This window comes from Mobula hypostoma, chromosome 14 (assembly GCF_963921235.1).
Source record: "Mobula hypostoma chromosome 14, sMobHyp1.1, whole genome shotgun sequence".
Taxonomy (NCBI): domain Eukaryota; kingdom Metazoa; phylum Chordata; class Chondrichthyes; order Myliobatiformes; family Myliobatidae; genus Mobula; species Mobula hypostoma.
Genome location: NC_086110.1, coordinates 50,915,285 through 50,938,511, shown reverse-complemented (window position 1 = coordinate 50,938,511; position 23,227 = coordinate 50,915,285). Strand labels below are relative to the sequence as shown.

At 41.7% G+C, this 23,227-nt stretch overlaps 1 long non-coding RNA gene across 1 annotated transcript in view; it reads left to right on the top strand.

The window, feature by feature from the left end:
- Positions 1-1,348: 1,348 nt before the first annotated feature.
- Positions 1,349-23,227, top strand: part of LOC134356522 (uncharacterized) — a 129,014-nt gene continuing 107,135 nt past the window's right edge. Inside the window, exons 1-2 of the long non-coding RNA XR_010020379.1 lie at positions 1,349-1,460; positions 17,282-17,428. This is a non-coding gene — a long non-coding RNA (uncharacterized LOC134356522). The remainder of the gene's footprint in view (positions 1,461-17,281; positions 17,429-23,227) is intronic.

Sequence of the window (23,227 nt, the reverse complement as noted above, 5' to 3'; positions counted from 1 at the left end):
AGCAGTTGCGTAATAGAGGACTCTCTGATCTATGGGATATTCACGGGGACGCACACGGAGACAAACATCCGGTGCTGCTGGCAGACTATCAACTCGGTGAAGGACGCTCTTTGGTCGGCCGGAAACTTGATGATCTACCAGCACATGGAGATGTCCGTGGGAGAATGCTGCCAACTGGCACATTCTCGGCTGCAGGAGTACGTGCTGAGGGACGTGCTGAAACTTGGTGCAGCCACCGCAAGGGCCCGGTGGGGAAGGACCACGGTTTAGGTTTCTTCACCCGCGGGAGTGGGAGGGGTCGGGTGGCCGGGAGTATACCCCTCAACAGTGGTGTGTAAAGATGTACCAACATAGCGCCACGTGAGTGGCTGAAAGTGCAGAAATGTATAGAATGTAGTGGAAACGTCTGTAAAGGATTGAAAGTCATTGAATGGTTCATTGTAAATAATTTTATTTTTGAATGAACTATATTTTGCTAATAAAAAAATGAACGAATGACACCTGTTAAACTCACCTCTACATGTCTTATACATTTTAACCCACCATGTGCAATAGAAAAGTCACTGTTGCAAACAGTGCAGTGAGCAACACTGTCATTATTTTTGAGGTTGACTACAAAGCCCGCCCACAGAGAAAACTGATAGGTCTACTTAGCACGAGAGAAACCAATCAGGATGCTCCCTCTGGCTCTCGCTCTACCTCTTTCTCTTCCTCTCCCTCTCCGTCTCAAAAAAATCGATTTCCAGGATATTGTATATAATTTGCGGGCGTCAGGGAGCTGCCATCAATATGCAGGTGACTCATGGAACTTCCGGGAGAGGTGGGATGTCTGCCTAAGCCTCAATTTGTCGATGGTAACCATGGTGCCCACCTGAGTTTGGCCGATATCCCTTTAAAACTTTCCTTATCCAAATATATGTTCAAACGTCTTTTAAATGTGGTAATTCTAACTGCTTCTACCAATTCTGGCAGTTTGTTTCTATAATTACCATTCGCTGCAAAAGATTTGCTCCTTGTTCCATTTAAATCTATCCATACTAACCTTAGATTTATGTCCTCTTGTTTAAGACTCCCAAAACCTAGTGAAAAGATTATGGCTATCTACCCGACCTATGCCCCTCATAGAGTCATATAATCTTAGAACACTATGGCAAAGATACTGACCCTTCAGTTCATTTTGCCCATGCCTCTTGTAACTGTCTCAGAGACATGTTTCATTGAGATGTTTATATGCTTTTGTCATAAATTCATGATTTTTTAAAATCTTAAAATAATGTTTGATTTAAAATTTTGTGCTTCTTATGTAAGGTTTTATTTAATATAGAGTGTAATGGGTCACATGACCAGAGTTTAATAAGAGCATGACTGTGGCATTATGGGTCAGAACCAACATGGAAGCCGAGAAAGACACATGGGCCTAAAATAACCTTATTCTGCATGTGGTCCAAAAGGCGCACACGGTAATTGTTTTTATTTGTTTTATATTGTGTACAATGTTGTTGATGTGCTTTTACATGGATAGTGTGATACATTTTTAGTGATTTTATTTGATTTCAGCACACTTCTGTTGCGCTGATGTGTTTTGGGGCTTGTTTATCAGAGGACACTAGCTTGAGAGACTTTAGAAGACTGAGAGATGTATATTTCAAACCTTTTATGTCTTTATTTTCTTGTAGTTTTCACGGTGTCTGCTGAAGAAACAGAGAGAGATAAAAATAAATCTTCAAGGACATCTGTATGATGCATGGCCATTATTTCATTGGACTAGTGTAGTTACACCTCTTGTTTTCCTGCCTAGTCCCACCCACCACATCCAGACGATAGCCCTCTATACTCCTCTCATCCACGTACCTATCCAAACTTCACTTAAATGTTGCAAATGAACCTGCATCCACCAACAGTTCATTCCACACTTGCACCACTCTCTGAATGAGCAAGTTCCCCCTCAGGTTCCTTTTAAATATTTCACTTTTCTCCTTAAACCTATAGCCTTTAGGTCGATTGTCACCCAAACTTAGGGGATCTCTCTTCATTTTCTTGAACTCTAGGGAATAAGTATTCAATTATTCTATTCAACCCTTTCCCCTAAACTAGTCCTCAATTCCCAGCAACATCCTTGCAATTTTTCTCTGCACTCTTTCAAGCATACTGATATTTTTCCTGTAGGAAGACACAAGAGTCTGCAGGTGCTGTAACCAGGAGCAACATTAATCATCTACCAGTTTACTTCCCCCACAGATACTGCTTAACCTGTTGAGTTCCTCTGTCATATTCTTTGTGTGGCTCATGGATTTATAAACCTATTTGAGGTTGCCTGCAACCCTTTAATTCCTTTCACCCCAGGGAAGAGATTATCCAGTCTCTCTTTACAAGTTAAACCCTCTAGTCTCAACAACATTCTTGTGAATTTTGCCCCCTCTCTGGCCTAATCTGATCCTTCCTATACTATGGTAAGCAGACCTGCACACAGTACTCCTAGTGTAATCTCACCAACATCTAGTACAACTCTAAAATAACATTACAACTCTTGTACTCAGTGCCATAGAACCATAGAAACTACAGCACAGAAACAGGCCTTTTGGCCCTTCTTGGCTGTGTTGAACTATTTTCTGCCTAGTCCCACTGACCTGCACATGGACCATATCCCTCCATACACCTCCCATCCATGTATCTGTCCAATTTATTCTTAAATGTTAAAAAAGAACCCGCATTCACCACCTTGTCTGGCAGCTCATTCCATACTCCCACCACTCTCTGTGTGAAGAAGCCCCCCCTAATGTTCCCTTTAAACTTTTCCCCCCTCACCCTTAACCCATGTCCTCTGGTTTTTTTCTCCCCTTGCCTCAGTGGAAAAAGCCTCTTGCATTCACTCTATCTGTACCCATCATAATTTTATATACCTCTATCAAATCTCCCCTCATTCTTCTACGCTCCAGGGAATAACGTCCTAACCTATTCAACCTTTCTCTGTAACTGAGTTTCTCAAGTCCTGGCAACATCCTTGTAAACCTTTTCTGCACTCTTTCAACCTTATTTATATCCTTCCTGTAATTTGGTGACCAAAACTGAACACAATACTCCAGATTCGGCCTCACCAATGCCTTATCCAACCTCATCATAACATTCCAGCCCTTATACTCAATACTTCGATTAATAAAGGCCAATGTACCAAAAGCTCTCTTTACGACCCTATCTACCTGTGACGACACTTTTAGGGAATTTTGTATCTATATTCCCAGATCCCTCTGTTCCACTGCACTCCTCAGTGCCTTACCATTAACCCTGTATGTTCTACCTTGGTTTGTCCTTCCAACGTGCAATACCTCACACTTGTCAGTATTAAACTCCATCTGCCATTTTTCAGCCCATTTTTCCAGCTGGTCCAAGTCCCTCTGCAGGCTCTGAAAACCTTCCTCACTGTCTACTACACCTCCAATCTTTGTATCATCAGCAAACTTGCTGATCCAATTTACCACATTATCATCCAGATCATTGATATAGATGACAAATAACAATGGACCCAGCACTGATCCCTGTGGCACACCACTAGTCACAGGCCTCCACTCAGAGAAGCAATTCTCTACCACCACTCTCTGGCTTCTTCCATCGAGCCAATGTCTAATCCAATTTACCACCTCTCCATGTATACCTAGCCACTGAATTTTCCTAACTAACCTCCCATGCGGGACCTTGTCAAAGGCCTTACTGAAGTCCATGTAGACAATATCCACTGCCTTCCCTTCAACCACTTTCCTGGTAACCTCCTCGAAAAACTCCAACAGATTGGTCAAACATGACCTACCACGCACAAAGCCATGTTGACTCTCCCTAATAAGCCCCTGTCTATCCAAATGCTTGTAGATTCTGTCTCTTAGTACTCCCTCCAATAACTTACCTACTACTGACGTTAAACTCACCGGCCTATAATTTCCCGGATTACTTTTCGATCCTTTTTTAAACAACGGAACAACATGAGCCACTCTCCAATCCTCCGGCACTTCACCCGTAGACAGCGACATTTTAAATACTTCTGCCAGGGCCCCCGCAATTTCAACACTAGTCTCCTTCAAGGTCCGAGGGAACACTCTGTCAGGTCCCGGGGATTTATCCACTTTAATTTTCCTCAAGACAGCAAGCACCTCCTCCTTTTCAATCTGTACAGTTTCCATGGTCTCACTACTTGATTCCCTCAATTCCATAGATTTCATGCCAGCTTCTTTAGTAAATACAGACGCAAAAAACCTATTTAAGATCTCCCCCATTTCCTTTGGTTCCGCACAAAGCCGACCACTCTGATCTTCAAGAGGACCAATTTTATCCCTTACAATCCTCTTGCTCTTAATATACTTGTAAAAGCTCTTTGGATTATCCTTCACTTTGACTGCCAAGGCAACCTCATGTCTTCTTTTAGCCCTCCTGATTTCTTTCTTAAGTATTTTCTTGCACTTCTTATACTCCTCAAGCACCTGATTTACCCCCTGTTTCCTATACATTTCATACAACTCCCTCTTCTTCTTTATCAGAGTTGCAATATCCCTTGAGAACCAAGGTTTCTTATTCCTATTCAATTTGCCTTTAATCCTGACAGGAACATACAAACTCTGCACTCTCAAAATTTCCCCTTTGAAGGCTTCCCACCTACCAATCACATCTTTGCCAGAGAACAACCTGACCCAATCCACGCTTTTTAGATCTTTTCTCATTTCTTCAAATTTGGCCTTCTTCCAGTTCAGGACCTCAACCCTAGGACCAGATCTATCCTTGTCCATGATCAAATTGAAACTAATGGTGTTATGATCACTGGAACCAAAGTGCTCCCCTACACAGACTTCTATCACTTGCCCTAATTCGTTACCTAACAGGAGATCCAATATTGCATCCCCTCTAGTTGGTCCCTCTATATATTGATTTAGAAAACTTTCCTGAACACATTTTACAAACTCTAAACCATCTAGACCCCTAACAGTATGGGAGTCCCAATCAATATATGGAAAATTAAAATCCCCTACCACCACAACTTTATGTTTCCTGCAGTTGCCTGCTATCTCTCTGTAGATTTGCTCTTCCAATTCTTGTTGACTATTGGGTGGTCTGTAATACAATCCCACTAATGTGGCCATACCTTTCCTGTTTCTTAGCTCCACCCATAAGGACTCAGTAGACAAGCCCTCTGATCTGTTCTGCCTGAGCACTGCTGTAATATTTTCCCTAACAAGCAATGCTACTCCCCCACCTTTCATACCTCTGCCTCTATCACATCTGAACATCGGAACCCTGGAATATTAAGCTGCCAGTCCTGCCCCTCCTGTAGCCAAGTTTCACTAATTGTTATAACGTCATAATTCCACGTGTCAATCCATGCCCTCAACTCATCCGCTTTCCCTGCAATACTCCTAGCATTGAAATATATACACCTCAGAAGATTTTTACCACTACTCACAACCTTTCTATTAGCGGATTTGCTTGAACTTTTAACATAATCTATTTTCAACCCAGCCACACTGTCAGCTCTGGCACTCTGGTTCCCATCCCCCTGCAAATCTAGTTTAAAGCCTCCCCAATAGCATTAACAAACCTCCCTGAAAGGATATTGGTCCCCCTGTAGTTCAAGTGTAACCCGTCTCTCTTGTACAGGTCCCACCTGCCCCAGAAGAGGTCCCAATTATCCTGAAATCTGAAACCCTGCCCCCTACACCAGTTCCTCAGCCACTTGTTCATCCTCCAGAGCATCCTATTCCTACCCTCACTGGCACCTAGCACAGGTAGCAATCCTGAGATTACCACCCTCGAGGTCCTGCTTTTCAACTTCCTACCAAGCTCTCTATACTCACTCTCCAGGACCTCCTCACTCTTCCTTGCTATGTCATTGGTACCGATGTGCACCACGACATCTGGCTGGTCACCCTCCCACTTCAGAATGTCATGCAAGCGATCAGAGACATCCTTGACCCTGGTGCCCGGGAGGCAACAAACCATCCTGGATTCTCTGTCACGACCACAGAACCTCCTATCTGCTCCTCTAACTATTGCCTAATAAAGGCAGGCATGCTAAATGCCCTCTTCACTGCCCTGTCTATCTGTGTTGCCACTTTCAGAATCAGAATCTGGCTTAATATAACTGGTATATGTCATGAAATTTGTTGTCTTTGCAGCAGCAGTTCAATGCAATTCATAATAATAGAGGAAAATTGTGAATTAGAGTAAGTATATAGAATCAAAATCAGAATTTTCACTGGCATGTGTCGTGAAATTTGTTAACTTAGCAGCAGCAGTTCAAAGCAATACATAATATAGAAGAATAATTAAATAAGTTAAATCAATTACTGTGTGTGTGTATATATATATACACGTACACACTGTATAGAATAGATTAAAATTGTGCAAAAACAGAAATAATATATATTTAAAAAGTGAGGTGGTGTTCACAGGTTCAATGTCCATTTAGGAATCGGATGGCAGAGGGCAAGGAGCTGTTCCTGAATCACTGAGTGTGTGCCTTCAGGCTTCTGTACCTCCTACCTGATGGTAACAGTGAGAAAAGGGCATGCCCTGCCCTGGGTGCTGGGAGTCCTTAATAACGGATGCTGCCTTTCTGAGACACCATTCCTTGAAGATGTCCTGGGTAGTTTGTAGGCTAGTCCCCAAGATGAAGCTGACTAAATTTATGACCCTCTGCAGCTTCTTTCAGTCCTGTGTAGTAGCCCGCCCCCGCCATACCAAACAGTGATGCCCCTGTCAGAATGCTCTATAAAATAAGTAGTGAAAAAATAGAAGTAAAAAGTAGTGAGGTAGTGTTTGTGGGTTCAATGTCCATTCAGAAATTGAATGGCAGAGGGGAAAAAGCTCTTCCTGAATTGTTGAGTATGTGCCTTCTGGCTTCTGTACCTCATTCCTGATGGTCAAATGAGAGCAAGGCATGACCTGGGTGATGGGAGTCCTTAAGGTTGGAGATGACTGAGTTTACAACTCTCTGCAGCTTATTACAATCCTGTACAGCAGCCCCCCAGCACCCCCATATCGTATGGTGATTCAGCCAGTTAAAATGCTCTCCATGGTACAGCTATAGAAATTTGTGAGGATATTTTCATGAAAATATGTGCTTGTACTCCTTGGTTGTCCTGTTCTGCAACACTCCCCTGCTATTCACTGTGTATGATCTACCCTGGTTTAACTGTTTGACATTTGCAACCTTAGAAGAAAGCTTTTTAGAAATTTGGAGCATGCTTTTTGAAAGGATCAGGCAACCACATATGTGTAGAGCCAAATGTGATTTTCAATCAGTATCAAAGTACACTGATCAAAGTATGGATATATTAATATATTATAATATATTAATTATGTATTATATTGTAACAATATATTATAACATTTGGAGAAAATTTTGAAATTTTATCACATAGTTATATATTCCATGCTGCAAATTTACTGGCAAACGGGGGCGATGTCAATTGGGTTACTATGTAAAGCTAGTAGTGTGGTTTTATTAAGTGGTTTTCTTAAGAAGTTAAGTTTGATTGGATCAAAGTTTGGTGACATCTTAGTTTAATTCAGTGCTGTGTTAAGCACAGACAACTTGGACATAAAGGGTCTGTTCCTGTGCTATATTGTTCCATATTCAAACTTAAGTTTGTCTTAAGTTGAGAAGAACGTGGTGGTGGTGGAGCGACATTGTCGGGGAGGGGGGAGTATAAGGAGGAGGGATAGAGCATAGGGGATTTCTCTAGCAAAGTGAAACCAGGGTTGCCACATGAGTAAGTTGATAAGGTCATCAGATGATGGTGAAAACTTATGTCAAAGTAAGGTGAGGTGTTGAAAGGGGACTAGTGTTTTTATTGCACCCATCAAGCATCAGCTTATCCAGGTGCTTACTGTCCCTTGCAGTGTAAATGAAGCAATTAAAGTTTCTTGATTTCATCTCACCCCAATAACCAAGGCCTGACTTGGTCATTCTGTCAGAAACCTCGAAGCAGGTGGTCATGGTCGAAATGACTGTGCCTTGGGAAGACTGGACTGAGGAGGCATTTGAACATAAGAAAGCCAGATACCAGGAGCTGGTAGAGCAGTGGCAGGGATGGGGGTGGAGTGCACTCTAGGTTTTCGTATATAAAATAGCAGAGGCGTTTTAAGTTTGAGGGACACCGTACAACTCCTTTATTATCAACCAAACACAGAACATGAAGCACAGTAAAAAGCTTCACATCATTATGATCACGTCAGACCAGCCTCTTAAAATGAACCCCAAATCTATGTCGGTGGCTGTGAATTATGCATTTGTTTCCACCCATTACATTACTATGCAGCATGATGTGAGCCTAAAGAGATAGGGTTTTGCTGGCTGCTTGCTATGCAGAAACTACTCTCTCCTTGGCATTACGGGGGCTGTGAAGAAAAGAGCCATCAGCACCATCCCAGAGGCTGCTGACCAAGCCTCCAGATGGCTACAGGTCAAGAGGTGTGACCCATGGACCTATGCTGCTGGGGCACAAGCCGGAGCCTCATCAACCCTCACCTAGGCGAGGGTGTCTGATGTTGAAAGACCCAAAATACTCGATGACCCCAGGTTGCATCATGGATGATGTGTCCCAGTACATTTTGGGATGTATCTCAGCATTAGCTGCATGATATTGAGCAGACTTAGAGAGAGGAAGAACTGGAAATGTGCAGTTAGAGGGAATACAGAGCATGGAATATGAAGTGGTGTGAAATGCAGGGCTGTAGAGCATGCCTAGAAGGTCAGGCTGGGTTAATGGAGAGAGAAAACGTGCTCACACAGAAGATGAGGTGTTGTTCCTCAAGGTTATGTTGTGCTTCATTGTAACAGTGTCAGAAGTCACGGTCAAGTAGGTCAGAGTGAGGGTGGGAAGGGGAATTACAATAGTAAGTCACAAGCAGCTCTGAGTCCCTCTGCAGACAGAATGCAAAATGGTCACCCAGTCTGTATTTAGGTTCAGTGATACCGCAGCGTGTACTTTCTGAACATTGGAATACAACATGCCAGATTGGCAGAAGGGCACATGAAATGCTGCTTCACTTGGAAGGAAATGTTGTGACCCTGGATGGTGGGAAGAGGAGAGGTAATATGGCAGATATGTGATCTTCTGTGGATGGACAGGAAAGACTGAAGCTGCCATGATCCTGGAGCACGAACTGAACCAGAAGCAGGACTGTCCAGCTTCTTTCCCCAGGATGTTAGACTTCTTAACAGCCTACTGTCACCCAGCACACACCAACACCCTCTCTGAGTGTCCTGCCACAGCCACCCCCTCCTCTCCCCAACTCCCCAACTCCCCAACTCACGGACATACACTCATCCTGCACTTCTGATTTTTGATCTTTTATTGCTGCTGTTTCACATATTTATATGATTGCTTGTTTTACTGTAATAACGCTATCATTATATTATCTTACGTTAACACGCATCTCGCACTGTATGTCAACCAGTCAATCTTCAGGCCATGCAAAGCAGTTTATTGTTCTTCATTTATATTTGCTCAGTTAGAAGTGTAAAGATGCCAGGCAAGAAAGCGGAATGGTCCTCTTGTGGGGTGTGGGAAGGCGGGGAGATCTTCAGTGTCCCCGGCAACTACAACTGTGAGAAGTGCGTCCAGCTGCAGCTTCTAACAATCTGCGTTAAGGAGTTGAAGCTGGAACGGGATAAGCCCTGGATCAATCAATCAGAAGATGGAGGGGGTTATAGCTGGGACATATAGAGAGGTAGTTACACCCAAGGCGCAGGAAGCTGGGTGACAGCCATGAAGGGGTAAGGGGTTAAACAATCAGCGCAGAATACCTCTGTGGCCACCCCCTCAACAACATTTTTAGATACTGTTGGGGGGGGCAGAGATGGCTGAGAGGAGGAAAGTCACAGCAGTAGAGTCTCTAGCATTGAGTCTGGCTCTGCGACTCAGAAGGGAAGGGAAGAGGAGCGGTAAGCTGCAGTGATAGGTGATTTCTTAGGGGAACAGAAAATAGCTTCTGTGGATGAGAACAAGATTCCTGGATGGTACGTTATATGCCAGGTGCCAGAGTTCAGGATACCTCAGATTGAGTCCTCAACATTCTTAAATGGGAGGGTGTACAGCCAGAGGCCATAGTCCATTAGGTACCAATGATACAGGTATGCATGCTCCTTACAGACAGCGACAGGAATTAAACCCCTTTTGCTGGTGCAGTAAAGGGTTTTGCTAACCGTTATGTTACCCTAGATAGGCAGATAGGATTACTCAAAGATGGGTTGGTAGAGGTTCACTTCAAGCATAACCTCAGTCTATGCCTGAGCCCTGTTTCTGTGTGTAAATATTTTATAAAACAGTATAATTACATTCAGCAGATGATGCCAGTATGTAGTGAAAGTTTTTTGCTTACAAGCATTGAGAATAATCTCAGTACCATAAGCACAATCGTAACCTCAAGTATTGGATCTCCATAATACAATGTTGCCTGAGTAACTATACATTATTCTAACTGAGTTTGCATTATAATGTTAACTTCTGTAGTTGACAGACAAAATTAACGCACATCAGCATCAATGCTAATTACCTACAGTGCATCATATTAAAACATCATTCACAAGCCCTTTAATTGGATGTTGGGTTAATTAATGTATTGACACTGTTCCACTGCTGCTCCCTTCTGGTGAATTTGGGCTTCTTGTGTACTTTTTGGTGGGTGGGTTTAAAGCTTAAACATTAGGTACTTCCATATAAGCACATTTATAATGATCTAAAAAAAGAGCTTTGACCGGTGGCCAATCCTGACGTCGGAAGTTTTGAGAGGAGGGAAATTCAGTCAGGTGCACTGCCCAAGTACAAAAGGCAGCAGGGGATTGGAACAGCGAGAAAGAGTTTTGACCAGTGGCCAATCAGCGTTTGAGATGGATTAGCAAGAGCAAATTAAAGGAAGGCAGGGGCAGGCGCAGCGGCCATCGTCAGAGTGGGCAGAGTCAGAATACTGAACTTGAGAGTTTATCTCTTTGAGGCTTCAGTCAGAGAAAGCAAAAAAAGAAAAATCTAAAGGTTAAGTTTTTTTTTTCTCCTTCCCTTCTTTAAATCTGCTCAGCTAAGGCAGTAGAGACACTTGGCGGGATGTGGAAAGGCAGGGAGACCTCCAGTGCCCCTGACGACTACAGCTGTGAAAAGAGCATTCAGCAGCAGTGTCTAACAATCCACGTTAAGGATTTGGAGCCGGATCATTCAGGAGACTGAGGAGATGATGGGCAGGATATATAGAGAGGTAGTTACACCCAAGGCGCAGAACAGAGGAAACTAGCTGACAGTCAGGAAGGGGAAAGGGGTTAAGGAGCCAGTGCAGAGTATGCCTGTGGCCACTCTCCTCAACAACAGATACACTTTGGGTACATGGGGGGGGGTGATTGGGGAGGGGGGAAATGACCCAACATAGAAAAGTCACAGTGGCAGAGTCTCTGGCATTGTCTGCCTCTATGACTCAGAAGAGAAGGGGAAGAACAGGCACGCTATGGTGATAGGGATTTGTTAATTAAGGAAATAAATAGGATGTTCTGTGGGTGAAAGTGAGGTTCCCAGATGGTATGTTTCCCTTCTCCCCTCACTTGGGCGCCAGGGCCCGAAATATCTTGGACTGAGTCCTCAGCATTCATAAGTGGGAGGGTGAACAGCCAGAAGTCGTGGTCTATGTAGGTGCCAAAGACATGGGTAGGACAAGTGATGAGGTTCTGCATAGGGAGCTCAGGGAGTTAGGTGCTAAGTTAAAGGCAAGACCTCCAGAGCTGTAATCTCAGAATTGCTACTTGTGTCACAGGTCAGTGAGGCCAGAGCTAGCAACATTATACAGATTAAATACGTGGCTAAGGAGTCGGTGTAGGAGGGGGGGAATAAAATTTTTTGATCATTGGGCTTTCTTCCTTGGAAGGTGGAACAGAAGGGATGGTTTGCTCGTGAACCTGAGGGGGACTAATATCCTAATGGGAAGGTTTGTTAATGCTGCATGGAGGGGTTTAATCTAGAGTTACAGGGGGATGGGAACCAGAGTGCTAGAACAGTTAATGGAGAGGTTGTGGAGGCAGATGTTGGTAAGACCTCAAACAAAGTTAGGAATCAAAAGGTTGAGCATGGTGTGACTAGTGTCCTGAGCCGCATATATTTCAATGCAAGGAGTATCCTTGGAAAGGCAGATGATAGTGCTGAAGATGAGGGTAGCTGGTTTACAAACAGAGACTATGTGTAGTGAGGAGAGGCTGTTGATAGGGCAAAATTACAGTCAACAGGATGAGATGCAAATGTAAAAGGTGGACAAAATTGAAAAGTGTGAATACAGGACTGAAGGTGTTGTACTTGAATGCATGCATCATACGGAATGAACGTAGCACAGTTACAGATTGGCAGATATGATGTAAGCATTGCTGAATCATGGCTGAAAGAAGATTATAGCTGGGAGCTTAATGTCCAAGGATACACATTGTGTTGTAAGGATAGGCAGGAAGGCAGAGGAGGCACTGTTGCTCTGTTGATAAAAAATTGAATTCAAATCAGTAGAAAGAGGTGACATAGGGTCAGAAGGTGTTGAATCATTGTGGATGGAGCTAAGGAACTGCAAGGGTAAAAAGTCCCTGATGGGAGTTGTATACAGACCCACAAACTGTAATAAGGATGTGACCTACAAATTACAACCAGAGATAGAAAACGCATGCCAAAAGGGCAATGCTACAATAGTCATGAGGGACTTCAGTTTGCAGGTAGATTGGGAAAATCAGGTTGTGCTGGATTCCAGGAAGGAGGTTTTCTAGAGTGCCTAAGAGATGGCTTTTTAGAGCAGCTCATGGTTGAGCCCACTAGAGAATCAGCTATTCAGGATTGGGTGTTGTTCCATGAACCAGAATTGATTAGAGAGCTTAAGGTAAATGAACCCTTAGGGGAAAGTGATCACAATATGATTGAATTCACCCTGAAGGGCATGGACAGAGTGGATGTGGCAAAATTGTTTCCCATAATGGGGGAGTCTACTACGAGAAGGCATGACTTAAGGATTGAAGGGCACCCATTCAGAACAGAGATGTGAAGAAATTTTTTTTTAGCCAGAGGGTGGTGACTCTGTGGAATTTGTTGCCATGGGCAGCAGCGGAGGCCAAGTCATTGGGTGTATATAAAGCAGAGATTGATAGGTATCTGAGTAGCCAGGGCATCAAAGGTTATGGTGAGAAGGTGGGGGAGTGGGACTAAATGGGAGAATGGATCAGCTCATGATAAAATGGCGGGGTAGAATCAAAGGGTCGAATGGCCGACTTCTGCTCCTTTGTCTTGTGGTCTTATGGAAATTAGAGGAGCAGAAGCTACAGTCAGATGTTTCAGTATTATATCAAAGTAAAGGGAATTACAGAGGCATGAGAGAGGAGTTAGCCAGAATTGATCGGAATAGAACACTGGCAGGTCTGCCGACAGACCAGCAATGGCTGGAATTTCTGAAAGTAATTCAGAAGGCACAGGATATATACATCCCAAAGAGGAAGAAGTATTCTAAAGGCAAGATGACACAGCTGTGTCTGACAGGAGAAGTGAAAGCCAACATAAAAGCTAAGGAGAGGTTATATAAGAGAGGAAAAATTAGTGGGAAGTTAGGGGATTGGGAAACTTTTAAAAACCACCAGAAGGCAACTAAAAAAGTCATTAAGAAGGTAAAGATAGAATATGATAGTAAGCTAGCCAATAATATTAGAGTATACCAAAAGTTTCTTCAGATACATGAAGTGTAAAAGAGAGGCGAGAGTGAATATCAGACTGCTGGTAAACGAGCTGGAGAGATAGTAATGGGGGAGAATGAAATGGCAGAAGAACTGAACAAGTGTTCGGCGTCAGTCTTCACTGCAGAAGGCCGAGCAGTATGGTGGAATTTCCAGGTGTCAGCGGTCATGAAGTGTGTGAAGTCATGATAACGTGAGAGAAGATTCTTAGGAAACTGAAAGGTCTGAAGGTAGATAAGTCACCTGGATCAGATGGCATACACCCCAGAGTTCTGAAAGAGCTGGCTGAAGAGATCATGGAGGCATTGGTAATGATCTTTCAAGAATCCCTAGATTCTGGAATGGTCCCTGAAGACCGGAAAATTGCAAATGTCACACCATTCTTGATGAAGGGACAGAGGCAGAAGAAAGAAAACTATAGGCCAGTTAGTCTGAACTTAGTGGTTGGGAAGATGTTGAAGTTGATTATTAATGATGAGTTCTCAGGGTACTTGAAGGCACATGATAAAATCGGCCATAGTCAGCATGGTTTCCTCAAGGGAAAATCTTGCCTGACAAATCTGTTGGAATTCTTTGCAGGACTGACAATGGAGAATTGGTTGATGTTGTGTACTTGGATCTTCAAAAGGCCTTTGATTAAGGTACCATACATGAGGCTGCTTAACAAGTTACAAGCCCATCATATAACAGAAAAGATTCTAGCGTGGATAAAGCAGTGACTGATTGGCTGGAGGCAAAGGGTGGGAATAAAGGGAAGACTTTTCTGGTTGGTTGCTGGTGACTAGTGATGTTCCACATGGGTCTGTGTTGGGACCACATTTTTTTTTACATTGTATGTCAATGATTTGGATGATGGAATTGATGAACTTGTTGCAACGTTTGCAGATGATATGAAGATAGGCGGAGGAGCAGGTGGTTTTGAAGAAGTAGAGAGGCTACAGAAAGACAGATGGATTAGAAGAATGGGCAAAGAAATGGCAAATAGAATACAGTGTTGGGAAGGGTATAGTCATGCACTTTGGAAGAAGAACTGAAAGAGATGACTATTTTTTAAATGGAGAGAAAATACATAATATTGAGGCGCAAAGGGATATGGGAGTCCTTGTGCAGGATTCCCTAAAGGTTAATTTGCAGGTTGAATCTGCGGTGAGGAAGGCAAATGCAATGTTAGCATTCATTTCAAGAAGACTAGAATATACAAGCAAGGATGTAATGTTGAGACTTTATGAAGCATTGGTGAGGCCTCATGGAGTATTTTGAGCAGTTTTAGGCCCCTTATCCTAAAAAGGAAGTGCTGAAACTGGAGAAGATTCAAAGGAGGTTCATGAAAATGATTCCATGATTGAATTACTCGTCATATGAAGAGTGTTTGATGGCTCTGAGCCTGAATTTACTAGAATTCAGAAGAATGAGGGGTGACCTCACTGAAATCTGTCGAATGTTGAAAGACCTTGATCGAGTAGATGTGGAGAGATTGTCTCTTGTGCTGGGAGAGTCTAAGACCAGAGGACACTGCCTCAGAGTGGAGGGATGTCCTTTTAAAATGGAGATGAGGAGGAATTTCTTTAGTTAGAGAGTGGTGAATCTGTGGAAATCCTTGCCACAGGCAGCTGTGGAGGCCAAGTCTTTATGTATATTTAAGGCAGAGGTTGATAGGTTTTTGACTGGTTAGGGCACGAAGGGGCATGAGGAGAAAGCAGGAGACTGGGTCTGAGAGGAAAATTGGATTAGCCAAGATGAAATGGTTGAGCAGGCTCAGTGGGCCAAATGGCCTAATTCTGCTCCTATATCTTATGGTCTTATAATGAATTCCTGGTTCATTTCAATTTTAACACTCCACTCCTTCAAATATTGCTCCTTTCAGTATCTAATTGAAGACACATAATACTGAAGAAATAACTGAAATCTGTTAAAATTTACCTACAATTTATTTAGAACGTAGATCTGCTGTGTATCTTGTTGCAGCTTTGCTTTCTGATTGTGCTATCCAGCTGCTGGGGTCAGTATGATATTTGTTTCAGTGAGAAACGTCACCCAGTTACCATCCAGTGATAAAATCCATGATATGTAGATATATATCTATAATATATAATATAATGAACTCCCTTGTGAGTTTCAGCAAAATGTTTTTGTGGCTGGAGCAAAATGAATATTATTTTCCTCAGTGAAAATGAGATTAAATTTTGAAGTCTATTTTGTCAAGGAGGTAAAGTTAAAAGCAGCATGTGGATAATTTTATAATTGCGCCTCTGTATGTCACATGGGTCATGTAATCATTCTTATATTAAAAGAGCAGCAATATAAATCCCTTTCGGAGTTTCCATATGTTTTATTTCTAATGTGACTTTCCGGACTTGACCATATGTTTTAATTAAATTTTCTCAGGAAAAAATCCATCAGCTGTAATTGCATTTCACTTAAAATCACATAAGATTTCTGGAATTTGCTGTAAATTACCTTCAAAATTTCAGATTATTCCAATGAACCATATTACAATGTCAGCATCCAATAAAACAGTCTGTCAATTTTATAAATATGAACTTGTAACACCAACTACCAGCCGAAGTCATGCAGAACTCATATGTGGTAGATTTTAAAATATTTTCTCTTAATTTCTCCTGCCTACTGCCCAATCGACCACAGTTGCTGCCTTTTGTTCTTTCCTCATCTCTGCTTTTTTTGTTGCATTTTAAAATGAATTCTTCTCCAATTGTTTCAGTTCTGACAAATGGTCTTCAGTCTGAAATATTAACTCTGTTCCCCTCTCTTGCCCCATGCTGCATGAAATGTTCTCTCCAGAATTTTCTGTTTCAGATTTCCAGCAATTTTTGTATTTTTAATTCCTTTTACTATTCTGCCTCTTCTGAAATTATCAATTGCTTTCTGTTACAAGTAGTTGGAAGCTTTCTTAACATTTCCTTTCATACAATGGATCCACACTATGGAACCACACGATCTATTTTTTTTTCTGTTCTTTTTCTCCCTGGCGTTAAGCACTGCCCATCGTTTCATCTAATTTCAATCATATGTCCCTTTACTGCAAATAAAATGTTGCATTTACCTCGTAGGATTAGGGCAGCGTACACCCCTCAATTAACTGCTTTAACATTGTACAAACTGGAGATCTCAGAAACCAATTTAAAAACCATGTTTAAATTCACTATATTTTTTCAGGAGAAGATTATCAAAGTAGTATCACTCTTCACTTCCCTCCATTATGTGAGGAAATACAGGCTGCACTACTACTCATGGATTCTGGCATTAAGTGATTGGGGAGCTCAGTGTGCATCCTATGGAGTTCACCTTTGTGGTTTGGTTACAGTTTGCACTGGGGGTCGCGTAAAGCTTGTGCAAGGTTACAGATAGCGTAGCATCTAAACTCCATTAATTTCCATGGTGATTGTACAGCAGAGGTGGGGGTATTTTTCATAATTTACTGTGTTTTACTTTAATGATTTTCATTATTTTATTTAACTTGTAATTTAGCACTTTTTAAATTATATATTTCAGATTTTATGCAATGTTAATCATTTCTAAAGGAATTAGAATGTCAATTAAATTTAATAGGAGCTTTCAAATAGGCATGGCCCAGCCTGAGCTTTGTCCCTGTGAGGGTATCGTGGGAGCACCTGATGACCCAACTGCCATCCAACCATATTGGTGAAAGTCAGTCTGCGGAGGTCCAACGAGATAGGCTGTCGGCCCGTAGCCCAGGTAAGTGTGGGCACAATAGAATGTAAGAAGCAATTCTGGGTGGGACAATTGGATCAGCATGTTCTGTTCGATAAATCTTCCTTCAACAAAACCTGAAGAAAGAACATTTTCTATTAGGTGTCCTGCATTTTCAATACAGACCCATGAGGTTTAGTTTTGCAGACCTCCAATATGGATGATTTTCTCCAAGGATTATCACCTTGTTGCGGTGGAGAGGATTATAAGTTCCTAAGATCCTGAGAGCAATAGTGCCTGGCGCATAGCTCCTGGTAGGGTCACCCGTGGCAGTCAAGGGGAGGTTCCAGGCAGAGTATTCCAACCAAGACTGTTCTGTATTTAATATTTCAGTAGTACTTGAGTAATATTGTAAATAGGATGACTAAGCATTCTTGTTTGTTCAAATAATGACCATAAGCCCATAAGATATAGGAGCAGAAGTGGGCCATTCGGCCTATCGAGTCTGCTCCACCATTCAATCATGGGCTGATCCAATTCTTCCAGTCATTCCCACTCCCCTGCCTTCTCCCCATACCCTTTAATGCCTGGCTAATCCAGAGCCTATCTAACTGCCTTAAATGCATCCAATGACTTGACCTCCACAGCTGCTCGTGGCAACAAATTCCACAGATTTACCACCCTATGACTAAAGTAATTTCTCAGCATCTCTGTTCTAAATGGACGTCCTTCAATCCTGAAGTCATGCCCTCTTGTCCTAGAATCCCCTACCATGGGAAATAACTTTGCCATATCTAATCTGTTCAGGCCTTTTAACATTTGGAATGTTTCTATGAGAGCCCCCTCTCCTGAACTCCAGGGAATACAGACCAAGAGCTGCCAGACTTTCCTCATATGGTAACCCATTCATTCCTGGAATCATTCTCGTGAATCTTCTCTGACCCTCTCCAATCAGTATATCCTTTCTAAAATAAGGAGCCCAAAACTGCAGACAATACTCCAAGTGTGATCTCACAAGTGCATTATAGAGACTCAACATCATAATCCTGCTCTTATATTCTATACCCATAGAAATGAATGCCAATATTGCATTTGCCTTCTTCACCACTGACTCAACTTGGAGGTTAACCTTTAGGGTATCCTGCACAAGGGCTTCCAAGTCCCTTTGCATCTCTGCATTTTGAATTCTCTCCCCATCTAAATAATAGTCTGCCCATTTATTTCTTCCACCAAAGTGCTTGACCATACACTTTCCAATGTTCTATTTCATTTGCCACTTCTTTGCCCATTCCCCTAAACTATCTAAGTCTCACTGCAGGCTCTGTTTCCTCAACACTATCCTTTCCTCCACCTATCTTTGTATCATCAGCAAATTTAACCACAAATCCATTAATCCCATAGTCCAAATCATTGACATACATCATAAAAAGCAGCTGTAATGCATTGTGTATTACCTATAAAAGTTTTCAAATGGCATACAGTACGTCATCACACCACCACATGATAAAGGCGTGCTTCACGTAATATAAAACCATACTGTCTCTCAGCTCCCTTGTTTTCCTTTAAATTAGTTTTATGCTTTGGAGTTACAAAATATAACAGTGGCAACAAGGACATTTTAAATAAATCGAAGGTGACTACTTGTCTATTGAAATGCAACGAGAAGTTCAAGTTTATTAAAAACGTAGCAAGAAATTGCTGAGTAAAACAGCAGTGCAGCATTTTCTTTGGGAAGGTACAAAGATGGTTCAGTTAAAAAAAGGTAGAAAACAGAACAATTCATGGGTTCATAAACAGTGATTACCATTTGATAATAATCATTTAAAAAAAGCAGAAATGGGTGACTTTGTCAGAAAGATTGACACGTTTGATTACACAACAGATAACTGGAATATGTATATTGAGTTAACTGAGCACCATTTTGAAGCAGATAAAATTGCCAATGAGAAGTGAGTGCCTTTTATTGCTGAGTACATTGGGTTTAAAGGCATACCATTTGCTTAGAAGTTTAACTGCTCTAACCAAACCAGCTGAAATGAGCTTTGCTGATATCATGGAAGTAATACAGGAAGATTTAGAACAAAGTCCATTGTCGATTGCAGAACACTTTGAGTTTCATAATCAAAAGGAAGTTTTTCAGCTTACGGAGCCAAATTGAAGAGGTTGTCTGAGTTCGGTACTGGGCTTAATGATGCATTGAGAGATTATTTACTTTGTGGAATCTTTCAAGAAAGATTTCAAAAATGACTAACTGAATCAAAACTTACATTTAGAAGAGCAGTTGAAATCACTGTATCAATGGAAATAGCAGATGGAAATACAACTGAGTTACAATCAGGAATGAAAGTGAGCGTGAACAAAACAAAACTGCAATGTCTAAACAGAAACTGGCCTGGTTGAACAAATTGTGTTACTGTTGTGGTAGGGGCTCACATAAACCAATGCAGATGTAAAGGTGAAACTTGCAGAAAATGCAACAAAGTAGAACTAATACAAAGAGCATGGTGGGCATGCAAAAATAAATAGAGTGCACAGGGAAGAGAAAAATATATTAAAAAAAATGTCAAATTGCAGTTTCAAAAAGAGCACCAACCTGATTATTGTTGATGAAAAATCTGATGAGGGTGACACAGGACTTGATGGCTTTGAGATTTATAACATGGAAACTAACAATAGACAAGCAATATGGCTTAAAAGAGAAAATAAATAAATAAATTAACATGGAATCGAACACTGGCTTGTCTGCTTCTGTTATTCCTCAAAATGAGTTTGAATAGCATTTCAAAGATACTAAACTGAACCCTGCAGATATCTAACTAAGAACTTACACTGGAGAAAAGATAGCTCCTGTATACTTGACATTGATAACAGTGAAATATAACAGCCAACAAGCCACATTGGGCTTGTATGAGGTAAAACAGGAGGGCCAACATTCTGGAGATGTGAGTGGCTGAGACAATTACAACTTGACTGGAGATGCATCCATCATTTGCATGTCACATTGCCTGCAATAGAGTCAACTGGAAGTGAATTAAGGAAGGTATTCAATGATGCCAAAACTGTCTCCATGCTGTACAGCATGAATCGTTGCCCTCCAGAGGACAAACAGGTGTTGGAGCCAACCTGTATGCCTCTGGTTCGAAAACACATTGGGCCAAGGGAAGTCCTTGCTGCTCAGAGTAATTGTGAAAGTGACGAAAACAATGGTTCGACTCCAACAGCTAAACACCGTTCTTCTCTTTTTCTCAGCTTTTCTCTCTGGATCTACTTCAATCCTTACTTCCCTTCTGGTTCTGGCTTCTTTCTCTCTCTCTTTATTGCAGCAAAGATTGAAGCAGATCCCGAGAGAAAAACCATAAAAGAAGAAAGGTGTTCAGAACTTCAGAACCACTTCCTGCAGTGTCAGAGTCAATTCCTATAACTACCACTGAGGAGGCCCCAGAACCCAAGATTGTTTTCATAGCCACAAGTCTCAACTACTGAGCAGAGTGACCTCCTTGGCAGTAATGGCATTATCCCTCAAGAAATCCTTCCCAGCAATTAAATCTTTAAGTCTGAATGGGACAATTTAAAATTTGCTACGTCTGTATATAGTGGTTGTATTATACAGTATACTGTGTATACAGTTGAGATTGAGTTGCAGCTTACAGCTAACCAGGAAGGCGTGTGGATTAAGTATTTGAGTAATATTGTAAATATATAGTTTGATTAAGCATTCTTGTTCATTTAAATAATGCCTTGTGGGTTATCCGTAAAAGTACGTAAATGGCACATGTCATCACGCCACCACATGATATGTGCACGCTTTGCTGAAAGTAAAAACAAACTAAGATTCTATTCTCTCAGCTCCCTTTCCTTCTTTTCAATTAATTTTGTTTTTGAATTACAAAATGTAACCAGGACCACAACGGTGGAACTGCTGGCACATCACAACGGCGGTGAAGTTGGAGGAAGGCTGTAGCAGTAAAGAGTCTCCAGTCAGCTTGCATCGATGCCACTGCCCCCTGACCCCAATCTGTCAAGGACTGTGTGATGGCTGCACATGCATCAACAACACACCCCCTACCACCCTATTAAAATGTCACACGCAGGCATTCAACTTTGAGGGAATCCACCCTAAGTAGATAACACCTCAGGAGGACATTATACTCAACTTGAGTGATTGCATTAATACTACAGATGAAGAACCTTGCCTGCAGTTAGTACAGTCAGAGAATTAGAACTTCTAGCTATTACCCAAATCGTGCATGCCAGCAAGACTCTACTAAAGAAAGCTGTGTGAAATTAGCCCTTGTTGGTCTCTAAGGAGCAGTCACATTGCCTTTTCTTCCAACTCTTTCAAACTCTTTCATAATCAAATCACTCTGTAATTAAATTTACTTTTATATGATTTGATCCATGAAGATTAACATTAATGTCTCTTATTAACCTTTCATCAGAAAGTGGTTCATTGATGTAAAGCTGACAATTGGCTAAATCGCTGCACAAAATCTAAATTAATTTACTCAGCAATTCACCATTTGTTAAAGGCAGATTAAGCCAACCTCCTGGCTTTGTAGAAAACAGAGGCTTTGTTTGAAATGCCCAGTTGTACAGCATTATGCACAATGAAACACAAACTGTGATTATCGATTAAATATTCTAGATTTACCATGAGATTTTTTATTTAATAAGTTCTATCAAAATTACTTGTATAGCTAATACAGTACATAATAAGCAGAAAATAAAGAACATTCACTGGGAATAATTAAGTGCTGAAGCAATTTGGAAAGTACAATACTTAAAACTGATAATTGTAGCTTGGAAGTTTCCCAGTTGCTTTCCAAGGACTGATTTTCCAGATCAAATCTATTTTAGCCTTTCCTACAGATAAAGTTGAACACAATCAATTGGAAGGTAAAGCATTTTGTCAATATTCTACCCTTTGAATATCACATTCCAATTTGCAATTAATATCAAGGTGTGCACTGACAAACAACTGAACCCAGGTGCAGAGGAATGATAGACTCCCATGTTGAGACAGAAATGAGAGTTTATTCCTAAGAATACCAACTGAATATCAGTGGCTCGGCCAAGCGACATCGCAAGACAAATCAGTCTCGAAATACAAGAACCCCGTGATAGGTGTGAATTTGGAGTCCCCTTTAAATGATAGTACATGGAAAACCCGTGCCAGTCAGAATAAACTTGAGAAAGTTAAACAGAAAACACAAGGGCTTATGAACTCTAGATCAGACAACAATACAACAAATACAAGTGCACAGGCCCACACGACTCATGGCAGTACCTCCCTCCCTAAGGCTAGCACTTGATGGTCCAGGGAACTCAAAACAGATCTGATACTCTCAAGATAGGCTGGTAAACTTGGTAACATTGCATATAACTTAGAAAAATTGTACATAAATCAGAAATATTGCATATAACTCGGGAACATGGAATAGTCCTTGGAAAGCTGGAGGGCCGTGGGATATCTAGGAAACCTTGATGACCTTGATTGTGGACGAGGGGATCTTGGAACATGGCCTCAGGAAATTCAGAATGTAGCCTCAGGACAAGCACTGAGAATAGAAGACACCCTCACCTCCAGTTGACCAATGCCCACACTGCTGTTGAACCTCCGGTGATGCGGAGTCCTGTCCTACTGTAATGCAAATGACAATTAACTGAAGTCAGGTGTGGAGGAACAACAGACTCCCATGTTGAAACAGAAATGAGAGTTAATTAGTAGGATTTCCACGGGAACATCAGTGGCTCGACTGAGTGACATCTCAAGGAAAATTACTCTTGAAGCAGAAAACCCAAGCCAGTCAAATAGACGACCAGATTTAACAGAAAGAACAAGTG